The following is a 14370-nucleotide window of genomic DNA, read 5'->3' on the forward strand; positions in this document are numbered from 1 at the left end:
TATAGGTTAACGATAACGTATAGCTCCCATATAACGGTACCCCGCGATATTCGGTATTTTGATGATTTTAGCCCCATTTTCCAATCGTATTGTCTGAAAATCTACATATGGAGTTCCTTGTGAGTACTTTACACGCAGATATAGATTTGTCTTTATAGGTCCACAATATCGTATATCCCCCCATATATCGGCACCTTCCTATATTAGATATTTTAAAGATTTTAAAAGAATTTTTATTGGATTTTATTTTTTTGAAAATTTTCTAATTCGTTCCAAATGGTGGAGGGTATTCAAAGTTCGGCCCGGCCGAACTTACTGCTTTTTTACTTGTTTTTTGTTCATTTAATTTCAGTTGAATTTTAAAATAAAGCGGAGATCTCAAAATGAAATACTAATCCGCTACGTATGCACGGAAAATATTTAAAATTTAACTCTTAATTCTATCTTAACTTAACTTAAAGTTACCTTAAGTTTAAACTTTTCCTATACTCACCTGAATTTTCAAAGAGTTCCGGAAAATCCAATTGAATTTAGTTGAAGTAGTACCTGAATTGAAAAAAAAAATACAAATTTTATAACAATTATTTAAGATATAATATTAAGAGGACTAACCTGAATTACAACTTACGATATGTCCTTTTATTACTCCCAAATTTTCACAAGCTGTAGGACAGCTTTTCTTTCCTGAGTGATGTGTAGTTGTGTATGGGTAAAGGTTGAAACCCATTTCTCCAGTTTTTTTTTTTTTTTCATAAAGAAGAGAAAAAAAAATGAATTAGTGAAATATCATTATGTAGGATTATTGGCAAAATAGAAAAAAATCTAATAAAAATTACTAACATAAAAATAAAATTAAATTTGAAATGTCCATCTCAAGCCATACTTACAAAGTTATTTTTTTTGCTAAATTTTGGTTATAAATTACAAAATTTAAGTTTAAAATAGATAGTGTTCTCATAATTTTTCTCATTTTCCAGAGCAAAATTACGAAAACTACGAAATAGAATTAAAACTAAAACTTACGTTCATTTCTGAAGCGCCGACCGTAGTCCCACCACAAGTCTCGGCTGGAATATTCACTGATGCAGTTCGGAACCCTGTTTTTTTTTTTCATCCGAACAGGTGTCCAATCTTCTAGACTCTAACAGCAGATGTCAGAATTGTGAAGTCACAGTACGAATTAAAGCACTCTGGGTTTACCGACTCTAGTTGATGTCTGCGCATCCGGAGCAGTCACCTGGTGACTGTCTTTGACTATTAGTGCTATTATTAGGGCCAGGGAACTGTTGTACACGAGGTCGCAGATCCGTCCTTCACCCGACTTACGACACTAGAGTCTGGAAGCCAGAAGACAAAAAGAACAAATACGCCTCAGTGCATTTGCAAAACATCGTATCCGACATTCTGACAAAAGCTGAAGGTCTAGTCGATGGTACACCTGTAGGAGAAAAAAGGAGAACAGGATTACTCGAACTTACCATCAAGTATAATTTCCTGCTTTCACAGGAGAGGCAAATGAAGTCGCCTGTAGGTAATAAATGTCTGGAAAGATAAAAAAGGAAGTTATTAATATTTTTCTTATTAAATTATTAGCATTTCTATTTTTACTTACCTTTTGTGAATGCAATATCCAATTTGAGTAACTTCTCTAGATGTCTTTTTGATTATTGAGACCATGGAAAATTTTTTTCTTGCAACCATAAGAGGCCACTCGCCTAGACACCAACAGCAATGATCAGAAAGAATTCGTTGTATTACGAACGGAAGCATCCCAGATTTACCGACTCTAACCATATGTCTACGATTCCTGAGCAGTCACGTTGTGACTGTCCTTGACCATTTGTGCACTCTTCCTTTATATTCCCATACGCAACTATGGCACAAGGCAGAAGAGTGTTGTACACAGGGTCGCAGAGCTGTCAGTCATCGATTTACGACGTTAGAGTCTGGAAGCGGGAAGACACGATCAAACACATCTAAATGCATTTGAAATAATATCGTATCCAACAATCTGACCAAAGTGTGGACCTAGTTGAGGGTACCCCTACAGAAAAAGAAAATATCAGGTCTCAATCTTACCTTTCGTTTAATCCAAACGTAGGCAGTTACCAATCTGAAAAGATAAGAACAGAAAGAGAAAGTATTAGTTATCTGTGAAAAAGAGGAAACTTTAAGTTAAAATCAAAATATAATTTAGAACGAATATGGTAAACAAATTTAATTTTTAGACAATCACACCAAATATGTCCGTCCGATTTGGATAACTTTCTCAGTTTATCATTATTAATTTTTCATTCAGTTTAATACTTTCATCAAAATTCAAAACATTGCACATAATTCGTCATATTAAATTTACGGAAGCCCAATTCTTGAATATTTTATTTCCAATTAATTCACAATAGCATTTCAATTTCATTCACTTTAATTTTTTTATAAATTTTTGTTAGATATGGATTTGCACAGTTTTTAATTAGTAAAATCTCATGCAACTTTTTCATGGTTTATTTCAATTAAATTCTTTATACTTTTCGTCATTAAAAAAAAAAAATAAACACAATATTTTCACAAATAATTTACGTCCGTCCGATCAATTCTAAATTTCTCACTATTTTCCACTTAATTTTTATTCATCTCCTTTAATATTTTCTGTGTTTCCAATAGTAATCATTCATTAGTTTTTTTTTGCACTTTATCTCTTTGGTCCACGACATTGTTAATTTTTGCATTTAGTTTTGTTTTCACCATTTCATTTTTTTTCTTTTGGTGATATTATCTATTTTAATTTTGTTCGTACTTTTCACTCATTCCTTAATTCTGTTTTCTTTATCTGTTTCATTTTTATTCACTACTCACTAACTTCGAATTATAATTCGAACTTATTGTTTCCGCCAAAGTCACATTTTTTCTTAATGAGTGCATTTCATTGTAAATGCAAATGCAACTTTTATTTACACACACACACACTGGAGGGAAATCATTATTTTTTTTGGTTAGAATATTTAAATATTTTTAGGAAATTAATTGAATTTGTTTTATTAAAACCACTCTTTTTATCATATTTCCTATTATTCTTTTAGTTTTCAATATACATTTCTTAGATTTCTCTGGATTATTTTTTCCATGCAATTATTTGCAAGTTACTATTCGCGCATACACCCGCACTGTATGTTTATGATAGTAATTTTCATTCATTTTTTCGGCACTTTATTCACTTTTCACTTTAATTATATACGTTATTTTCACTCACCCAGCATTTACATTTATTGTATTATAATTAATTTATAATTCACTATATTTTTTTTTCACTCTACTTACCCAAAATTTTATAATTTCTCCAGCTCCAAAATTTTCCGTCCGTCCGTGCTCCAATCCGCCAAAAAACATTACAATAGACGCGTACTCCGATTGTTTTCATTCATAAACGTCACTACTATCGATAGTCACTACTATTGGTAGTCAACTTACGTCAGACTGAACGATAACGCGTGGCGTATGACGTAAACATTATACCATGTTCCTACGGGCTAATGGAGCTTAATACTGGGATAACTAAGTCAGTCCCAAATTAAATGTTATTTTGGAAAATCAGCGTTAGGGATGCCAGACTGCGATTACTAGGGATGCCAAACACCGATTTTTTGTAAATACCCGATCAAACCATTGATTTTTTTTTTGCATTTTTAAACAAAGGTCGCACATTTTTTCCCCCTATCCTTCGATAAGGATATCAGCAGGATAGTTGGCTTTGTTGTGTGCGCCTTTAAAAGGGGTAACCCTGAAAATAATCGATAGCTAGAAGAAGAAGAAGAGCAATTACTAAAAAACAGCTGATTATTCCAATTACTTAAATGTCAATATTAGGGAATAATGTAAAAAGAAAGTGGAAAAATTAAGCGAGGAAAATGGCAGCCAGAATTTCCTGGCAAAAATTGTAAGAAAAATCTGTCCTTTTTGATTTTACCTGCGAAGAAGATTGGATGCGTGGCTCCCTGTAACCAGCGAAGAAAAAAGCCGACAAAGTTTTTGGTGATGAACCACTTGTTGAGAAGTGAATTCAATGTTTTTATTTGTTTAAAACACATATACAACAACACGAAATACAAACTCTTTTAACAAAATTTCAAACCTTAAAATAATTAAGCAAAATTTAACGACAAAAGGCGAAAAGTTGAAATAAAACTTATAACAAAACGAACAATTTTCACAAAAATTGAAAATTAAAAGACAAATTGAACTTTTCTTAAAATTAAAACAAAATTTGGAAACAATTTAACAAAATTGAAAAGAAAAACCACAACAATTAACTAAAAATCTAAACCAAGAAAATAAATCTTAAACCTAGAAATTCCTGAAGAATTGGAGCCTAAAAGCCACACCATCGCCCATCCAATCCATCGAGGGAGCCGCTGATTTTGCGCCATTGCTAACCCAGCGTGGCTTGGTATTCCCAATCGACATTTTATACACGAAACCTCGGACAGACAGACGGACGACGAAGCATCATAATTAAATTCCGCGTTTTTTTTTTTCTGTAAAAAAAGGAGAAATATGAATTAGAAGGGGAAACAAATGAAGTCAATTTTAAATTTTAATCACCTTTTGGTTAGTCTGCAGGTACACGACGTTGAACAGAGCTCTATTCAAGGTTAGGTAACCAGGCTTTTAATCCGTTCGTCGATTTTAAGTGCTATCGACACTCTACCTTTGTTTGCCTTTCCTGAAATAAAACGAAAGAAATATAATTAATAAAAAACATTAACGTTGAATATAATTAAAAAAGCTAAACTTTAAAACAATACTTACGAACTTACTTGTTGGGAAAAACCACAATTGCAAGCTGCCTTTATTGCACCCTAATTTTTGTCATCAGAAAGCGCAGTCTAAAAGAAGAACAAGTTAAAAAGCAGTAAGTTCGGCCGGGCCGAACTTTTAATACCCTCCACCATTTGCAACGAATTTGGAAATTTTCAAAAAATAAAATCCTTAAAAAATTCTGTTAAAATTTTAAAAATACCGAATATAGCCGTTATTTTGGGGTCTATACGACGTGGACATACATAGGCATTGTTTGTCATAAGCCATTACCATATTCAAATTCGAAACTTGAAATAAACGGTGAATAATGTAGCTAAAATCATCAAAATACCGAATATAGGGAGGTACCGTTATATGGGGGCTATACGAAGACCTGGACCCGCACAGACAATTTTCTGTCACAGACTGTAGTTCCCATAACGAACTTCAAATACCAATTTTAAAACAATTCCGGTGAATAGTGTCGCTAAAATCATCAAAATACCGAATATAGGGAGCAACCGTTATATGGGGGCTATATGAATACGTGGACCTGCACAGACAATTTTCTGTCTTAAGGTGTAGTATCCATTTTGAACTTCAAATACCAAATTTGAAACAATTCTGGCAAATAATGTCGCTAAAATCATCAAAATACCGAATATAGGGAGGTACCGTTATATGGGGGCTATATGAAAACGTGGACCTACATGGCCCATTTACGAACTTAACCTGCCTACTGGAAAAATAAACATGTGTGCAAAATTTTAGCCACCTATCTCAATTCATTCGAAAGATAGCGTGATTACAACAGACAGACAGACAGACAGACAGACAGACAGACGGACAGACAGACAGACGGACATCGCTAAATCGACTTAGAATTTTACGCTGATCAAGAATATATATACTTTGTTAGGTCTGATATGAGTATTTCGATGAGTTACAAACGGAATGACAAAGTTAATATACCCTCCATAGTATGGTGGAGGGTATAAAAAGGAGAATTTTTTTTTTTGTAATTTTTGGCAAAATAGTATATATTCATTGAATTGAAATCATTATTATATTTGAACGCAAACATTAAAGTTAGCATGTAATTTCTTCTACGAATTGTTATTTGGGTATTTAAAGTATTTTAAATAAAATGTACCAATTTTATATAGAAAAGACAAATATGTCCTTGGCTTAAAGCTTTTTTAAAAAGGTGGTGGTAATGATATAAAATGTGGTAAGTCAAGAGTCAGATCTGGGACGTCAAGTATGAGTAGACGTCATGGCGAGAGGTGTTCTCGGAGGGAGGGCTATCTCCTGGCTGGTCAGCCGCCAGGAGCACTGTTTCTGTGAGGAAAACTAATGTTATTTTGGGATTTGGTTGTAGTTAGGTGAACATTTTCTTTTTTTACTTTTTTGTTGACATGTTTCAGGCTTCTTTTTACCCCATTTTTGATTTAGTTTAAAATCCGGTATGATTTTTTTTGTTTGTTCAATCGAAAAGATCTGCAAGTGGCAAGAACCAACCCCCAATCCGACGAGCCATAGCCGCGCTAAACGCCAGCATACCGGCAACGCCACTTAATGGTCAACACAGCGATTTCATTTCGTTTTTCTAGAACACGGTTGTTACAATGACCATTAAAATTGGAAGGCTTCTGCCCAGCCCTAAGCTCTAGCCCCATGCTAACTTTGATTGGTCTGTAATTGCGACCTGTAGAGCAACTGCAAAATCACGAAGTTTTTCAGTTTTTGGTCCATTTCAACCCCTAAATATTATGCGATCATCTCCAAAAGATATAGGGTTCTATTCTGACCCTAGTCCCACCTCCATTCTAAATTTCGTGAAGATCGGGCCATAATTGCGACCTGTAGAGTGATTACAAATTAACATGGACAGACGGACATATATAGATAGGAAGATCCATATATACTTTCCTATATGGGAAACCAATATTTCGTGGTGTTACATAATTTTTGGCCCAATCAAACTTATAATACCCCCAACACATAGTCTTATAGGGTATAACTACGTTTGTTTATTAGTGGAGAACGACATTACCATGGGTAAGGCAGGGAATACCTAGGTTTCGGAAAGATCCACCAATCCTCATCAGTTCCCTTGTTTTTTGTCTGGGATATTCTCCCCAGAAGTTATTTTAAAAACAAGTAAGCAAAGGCTACAGTCGAGCGGAGCCGACCGTTGAATACCCTACAACACTATAATAAACGATACAGTTTATATATGCGAGATACTCGAAAGAATTGTACAAGATATTGTGACAAATAATAAAAGAAAACAATCATTTTCGTTCTCTAATTTTCGAATAATAGCAACTTAAACGAATTTGCTCATTTCCAATTTATTGGTAGATGTTGCACGTAAATGGTCTTCCTAGATCTGGAACCAATATTTCCCAAAGACCTATAATCTCTCAGACGTGGCAAAAGATTAACATTTATTATTGGTTTTTGACTGAAACGCAACGAAATCAGCGTTAACGAAATAGTCAGAAGTGCGTCTTTCCTATATTTGTGAATTCTCCAAAAAGTCACCGGAATGGACATTTTCGTATTTTGTCTACAAAAGTTGGCAAACTATTTCACACATTGAATATTTTTGGGATAGCCATCCAAAACTGCTTGGCTTTTGCAATGTCCGGTAATCCCAAATGTGCTTTAGGATCGGGCAATAATTACGACCTGTTGACAAATTTTGCAGTTTTTTGGTCCATTTCAACCCCTAAATATATGGCGATCATCTCCAAAAAGAGTAGGCTTCTATTCTGACCCTCATCTTATCCCCATGCAAAATTTCGTAAGGATCGGGCCATAAATGCGATCTGTATATGATATCCTGATATCCTAACTACTTAGTTTTGTTAGCTGTAGAAATATTACCAAATGTTTAATTCAAAATGAAAATATGCCAAAAATACGACAAAATTGAAAAAATATGAGAAAATTTTACAAAATCAATATTTTTATCTATAGAGAGATATTTTTATGCGATTTTTTTCGACGTTTTTTCTTTCCAGCCAAGAGGCCATTCTGAATTAATGAGAACTGTCGAAATCAGTTCAGCCGTTCTCGACACATAAGAGATCTTTCAAGCATATCTTCTTTGATAGACATATATATCGCACATATTTTGCTATATATCCGATTTGTTGGATGTTAACATCAATGTAAAGATCAGAAGTAACCTTGTCATGGCTTTGTGATTTCGCCGGGATTTAAAATATTCGCGGTTTAATGAAAAATTTTGAATTTTTTCAACACAAAAGATATGGTCTGTTTTACCCTCTAAATATTATCCGATGACCACCCAAATTGGTAGGCTTCTTCCCCGCCCTAAACTCTAGCTACATACGAAATTCCGCGTCGATTGGTCTATAATTGCGACCTGTACAGCTACTGCAAAATCCGACATTTTTTCAGTATTTGGTCCATTTCAACCCCTAAACATTTGGCGATCATCTCCAAAAGAAATAGGGTTCTATTCTGACCTCAACCCCAACTACATTCTAAATTTCGTGAAGATCGGGCCATAATTGCGACCTGTAGAGTGATTACAAATTAACATGGACAGACGGACAGACGGACGGACGGACATTCATAGTGAGATCGACTCAGCTCGGCGAGATAGGAAGATCCATATATACTTTCCTATGTGGGAAACCAATATTTCGAGGTGTTACATAATTTTTGGCCCAATCAAACTTATAATACCCCCAACACATAGTGTTGCAGGGTATAATTACTTTTATGACAAAAAACTTTTTTTAACCAAGTGACGAGATTGTAAGCTCAATAGAAGAGGAACCAAAAAATTAAATAAAACTAAAATTCTTTTAGAAAATCTTCTAAATCTTACAACCGCACTTATAAACATTTTCATCATTCTCCACGGGACAGCATCAACCAATAACAAAACACAAGTGTTTAGCCGCGCAGCAAAAACAAAGTTTTCACGCCGTTGTCGTCGCTTTTGCGTCTTCTGCTGCACTATACAAACAGCCCTTTGTTATAAAGTGTGTGAGAGCGCTATTGTTACGCTCTGTATCACAACAATTTTCTCTCACCCGTTAAAAAATATGTTCTAACATAAACAAGTAAAAAAGCTGTAAGTTCGGCCGGGCCGGCCCTCCACTATTTGGTACAAATTTGACAATTTTCAAAAAAATATAATCCGTTAAAAATTCTGTTAAAATCTTAAAAATACCGAATGGAGCCTTAAATTAGGTTCTGTACGACGTCGTGGACCCGCATAGGCTACTTTTGTCACAAGTTATTACAACATTGAAATGCAAAACTTGAAAAAATCTGTTTATAATGTAGCTAAAATCATCAAAATTCCGAATATAGGGAGGAACCATGGGAGTTGTAAAACGTGGACTGCACAGACAGAATACCGAATATCGGGGGGTACCGTTATATGAGGAGCTATACGAAGAAGTGGACCTACATGGCCCATTTTCTGGTTTATGCTGTAGTGTCTATTACGAACTTTAAATACCAAATTTCAAACAATTCCGGTAAATAATGTCGCTAAAATCATCAGAATAACGTGGACTGCACAGACAGAATACCGAATATCGGGGGTACCGTTATATGAGGAGCTATACGAAGAAGTGGACCTGCATGACCCATTTTCTGTTTTATGCTGTAGTATCTATTACGAACTTCAAATACCAAATTTGAAACAATTCCGGTATATAATGTCGCTAAAATCATCAGAATACCGAATATCAGGGGGTACCGTTATATGGGGGCTATTAGAAGACGTGGACCTACATGGCCCATTTTCAATACCAAAAGTCCTGCAGACATAATACACAATTGGGTAAAATTTTATCAACCTACTTCATTTTGTTCGGGAGTTAGAGTGATTTCCACAGACGGACAGACGGACGGACATTGATAAATTCTTCATCAGCATAAAATTCTATGTCGATTTATCAATGTCCGCCCGTCATCCGTCCATCACTCTAGCTCCCGAACAAAATGAAGTAGGTTGATAAAATTTTACTCATGATGATTTTAGCGACACTATTCACCGGAATTGTTTCAAAATTGGTACTTTGAAGTTCGTAATTAATACTACAGTCTAGAACAGAAAACTGTCTGTGCAGGTCCACGTCTTCTTATAGCCCCTTTATAACGGTACCTCCCGATATTCTTTTTTTTTAGTTTCGCATTTGAATATTGTAATGGCTTATGACAAATGTTACCTATGCAGGTCCATGTCGTCGTATAGACCCTAATATGACAGCTACATTCGGCATTTTTAAGATTTCAACAGAACTTTTAACTGATTTAATTGTTTTTGAGAATTTCCAAATTCGTTCCAAATGGTGGGGGGTATTTAAAGTTCTCCCTGGCCGAACTTACAGCATTTTACTTGTTTAATTTGTTTTTTTTTGCTGCACAGTGTATTACTGCCAGCTGCTACTTCATAGTGTTGATCAAAATAATGTGCTTATTTTATTGGGCCCAAGATATTTTAAAGTTATACTATAAACATTATTGTGCAGTTTAAATACATATATCTACGATTTCATTCGCTGCAGCAACTTATAGCAATTCCCACAAATACAAATTAATATTATTAAAACCATAAATTCTGCTTCGGTTCTTGGAAAATCGTATTTGTATTCTGAACTTATTACATCCCTAATTATATCAATGCGGTCTCGTTAAACGCCATAAGTGTAGCCACTTATCAACTCCATTTCATGCGAAAGCAGTGCGAGGTCAACAATGAAAGATTACAGGTCAACATTAAATCCATTGTGTTTTGTAGTCAAATTAGTATCTGCAAGAACGGAACACAGGTACTTGCACCAGATTCCCGACCATCATCCCTTGAAGCATATGCCCACGACTCCTCTACACGGAGAGAACAGAACAGAACATAACCGAGAAAAAACAAAACTCACCAACAACAAAATTATGTTGAACTCACAACTCGAGGGTGCAAAGTACCCAAAGAAACAATACAAAGTCCAAAGAAGAGCAATGAGGATTGTTTTACAACTTTAAAATAAACCAACAACAACAATGCCAACAATTTCCTTAATTGGTTTTGTTGCGAATGATTTAAGCAAAACAATAACGAGTAATGAAAAGCGTATAAACTGTGCAATTATGGCCAATTTGAAAGTAGCTTGAAGGTCCTTACGGAATTTTTTGTTATTGTTAAAGTGGAAGATAAATCATCACTTTCAATGAAAACAACAACAACAACACCTGGAGAATGAGAAATTTCAGTTTTATTGGGAAACTTGTTATATACATTTCAAGTCCTGACAATGTCAGAATCGTAAAATGCGGCATAGGATTTTTAGTATAGCTTTGAGCGACATCATTTATACTCTTTGATTCTAAGAATACTCGAAAAGGAAATATGTGATGTTGCTCTAAACTGTAGAATGGAGTATTAAGTTTGTCATTCCGTTTGTAACAATTTGAAATATACACTTTAGACCAATATTTCTATGCTGATCAGGAAAATATGTACAATTTTCCTGATAAGCATAGAAATATAAATCGATTTAATGTCTATTGAAATAAAATCAAATTTAACTAGCAGAGACACAAACCTTAGATTTAGCAGAGATTTGTTAAAGTTTTTGTTTTCCTGCAAATAATATACTTTTAACAAAAAACAACTCTATTTAAGTAAAAACTACAAAGATTCATTATTTTTATACCCTCGACCTTGGAAAGAAGGGTATATTAACTTTGTCATTCCGTTTGTAACGTCCCTAAATATTCGTCGTAGACTCCATAAAGTATAATCAGGGTGAGATAAAACAAGTAAAAAAACATTAAGTTCGGCCGGGCCGAATTTTTAATACCCTCCAACTTAGGGTAATGGAAGCATTAGAACCAATTATGACCCACTAATACCAAATTTTAGACATATTCGTGGGAAAATGTGGCCAAAAACATCAAAACACCGAATATCGGGAGGTACCGCTATATAGGGCTATACAAAAACGAGGACCTATACATACAATGTTTCACCAACGGAGCTAAAATTCATTGTAATCAACAAATATCAAACTGTAGACAAATCCATGATAAAATGCGTTCGTGTGACGAAATATTGTAGGTATGGGTCCACGCTTTGGTATGGCCCCCATATAGCGGTACCTCCCGACATTCGGTATTTTGATGATTTTTGACACATTTTTTCAAGAATTTCTTTGAAAATTGGTATTTGTAGGTCATAATAGGCTATAGCTCCTTTGGCGAAACATTGCATGTGTAGGTCCACGTTTTGGTATAGCCCCCATATAACGGTACGTCCCGATGTTCGGTAATTTGATGATTTTTGCCACATTTCTTCTAATGTTTCATTTACCTAAGGTGGAGGGTATTAAAAGTTTGGCCCGGCAGAACTTAATGTTGTTTTACTTGTTTAAATTTATTGAATGAAAGCAAAAAATGTCGGAAATAGCATCAAATTTTAGAATAAGTTTAGATTTGTTCGAATTGGTCACCTTTGGCACGAATTATGGCCTTCAAACAGTCAATGAAATCGTCACACACTGCCCGAATGTTGCTCTGCGGTAATTTGGCCCATTACCAACAAAACGCTTGCTTGAGGTGATCTACACTTTGGTGTTTTTTCCTGCCAACCTTGCTTTCCAAAATACTCCAGACACAATAGTCCAACGGATTGGTATCCGGAGATTTTGGTGGCCATTGTGCGCTGGATATGAAGCGAGGAACCTCATTTTGTAGCCATTCTTGGGTGGCGCCTGCTGAGTGCGATTGTGTTGAGTCCTGTTGGAATGTCCAAGGTCTGAGGGCAAAATGTTTGCATGCTCAAGGCTTTAATACACCCTTCAGAATATTTTCGCGATAATATTCGGCATTTATTCTGATGCCACGGTCAATCAATACAAGCGGAGAGCGACAATCGGCTGTTATGGCTGCCTACACCATCCATGGTGGCCAACCTAAGGTGCACATTTCAGCTGTCCTCTTTGGCAAGTAAACACCATCATGTTGTTTGTTTACAAACTGTTGGACAACGAATGTTGTCTCATCCGAAAAAACCAAATTCGCAATTCTTTAGCTCTTTTGAGCCAATTTTCTTTTTGTTGCGGTGTAAGTTCTTGCACTTTTTAGAATTTCAACGGCTTTACCCCGAGTTCATTTTTCAATATTTGCCGAATGGAATATTGCGATATGTTCAGCTCACGAGCCCTTTTTCGGCGACTGCGACGCGGGTTTCGATCAAGTCGCTTCTTTACTTTTCGAACCATTTCTGCTGATGCTGCTGTTTTCTTCCGTCCACTTCCTTGACATCGGGCTACGCTACCAGTATCACGGTAAAGAGCGATGGTTCGAGACGCAGGAGATTCATTCGCATTTAAATGCTAGAGTGCTTTAACTGTAGCCATTTGTGGTTTTCCAGCAAAATATAAAGAAATCGCACTACCACGCTTGAATTCCATCACGAATAATTTTTGTTTCTGGAAAATTCTCTACAAAATGCTTTTGTATGCTTATAAAAAATATAATGAGCTATCACTAGAATACTTTGACAAGCTTTCGGACGAGTGGCTTAGAAATGACAGCAGTGGGTTGCAGCATAAAATTCTAAGTCGATTTAACGATGTCTGTCCGTTTGTCTGTTGAAATCACCATACAGCCCACATTATTTGACATAGAGCGTCAAAATTTAGCTGAACAATTTGTATTGTGTCTAGGATGGTTGGTATTGTTATAGTGCCCATATAACGGTACCTCTCGATATTCGGTAGTTTGAAGTTTTTTTGCAAGTTTGTTTGTTCTAGCTAGTATGGCGAAACATTGTATGCATAGGTCCACGTTTTGGTATAGCCTCCATATAACGGTACCTGCCGACATTCGATATTTTGATAAAATTAGGTATATTGGGTTCTAGCCCGGCGGCAGAACATTGAATATATAGTTCCACGTTTTCCGCACACATATATCGCACATATAACGATATCCACTGATAATCCTAGTATTTTGCTATTCTAGTCCTATTTTTCCAAGAAATTGTTTCATATTTGCTATTTTAGAAGATTTGACAGATGACAATCTTTGAAGTATAAAATTTTCGATAGAGGTTCCGGTTTGGTATGTCCCTTTATAACGGCCTTACATACCTTATGAGCTGTGCAAAATATTAACTTCCTATCTTTATTCTTTTTAACGCTAGCGTGATTACGCAGAATTTTTGCTAAATGGACTATTTATCGAAAAATTGTGTTCAGCGACGAATCTGACTTTTGACTCAATGGGTACATAGATAAGCAGAATTGAAAAAGCTAACAATGCATCCAGAGAAATTCACAGCTTAGTGCGGTTAATGCGCTGGTGGCATAATTGAATCCTACTTTCTCAAGGATGCTGCAAATCCTAAAGTAACTGAGAATGGTAAACGCTACCGTGAGATGACTTCCAACTTTTTTTGTCCAAAGCGTAAGAGCTTGCTTAACAATGGACTTATTAACAGGCGACTCGGTGATCATTTTTTTATATCGGGATCGGTCAATGGACTCCAAGATGGTGCGAATTATTAACTGATGCATT

General features: G+C 35.4%; 1 long non-coding RNA gene across 1 annotated transcript; it reads right to left on the bottom strand.

Annotated features, from left to right (window-relative positions):
- Positions 1–4165: 4165 nt before the first annotated feature.
- LOC109614494 (uncharacterized) lies at positions 4166–4885 on the bottom strand. The gene is made up of 3 exons (XR_009342905.1): positions 4804–4885; positions 4597–4717; positions 4166–4529 (listed from the first exon to the last, which is right to left on the bottom strand). It is a non-coding gene; the product is annotated as an uncharacterized LOC109614494 (long non-coding RNA).
- Between the last annotated feature and the right edge of the window lie 9485 nt (positions 4886–14370).

The sequence above is a fragment of the Musca domestica genome, unplaced genomic scaffold (genome assembly GCF_030504385.1).
Source record: "Musca domestica strain aabys unplaced genomic scaffold, Musca_domestica.polishedcontigs.V.1.1 395, whole genome shotgun sequence".
Taxonomy (NCBI): domain Eukaryota; kingdom Metazoa; phylum Arthropoda; class Insecta; order Diptera; family Muscidae; genus Musca; species Musca domestica.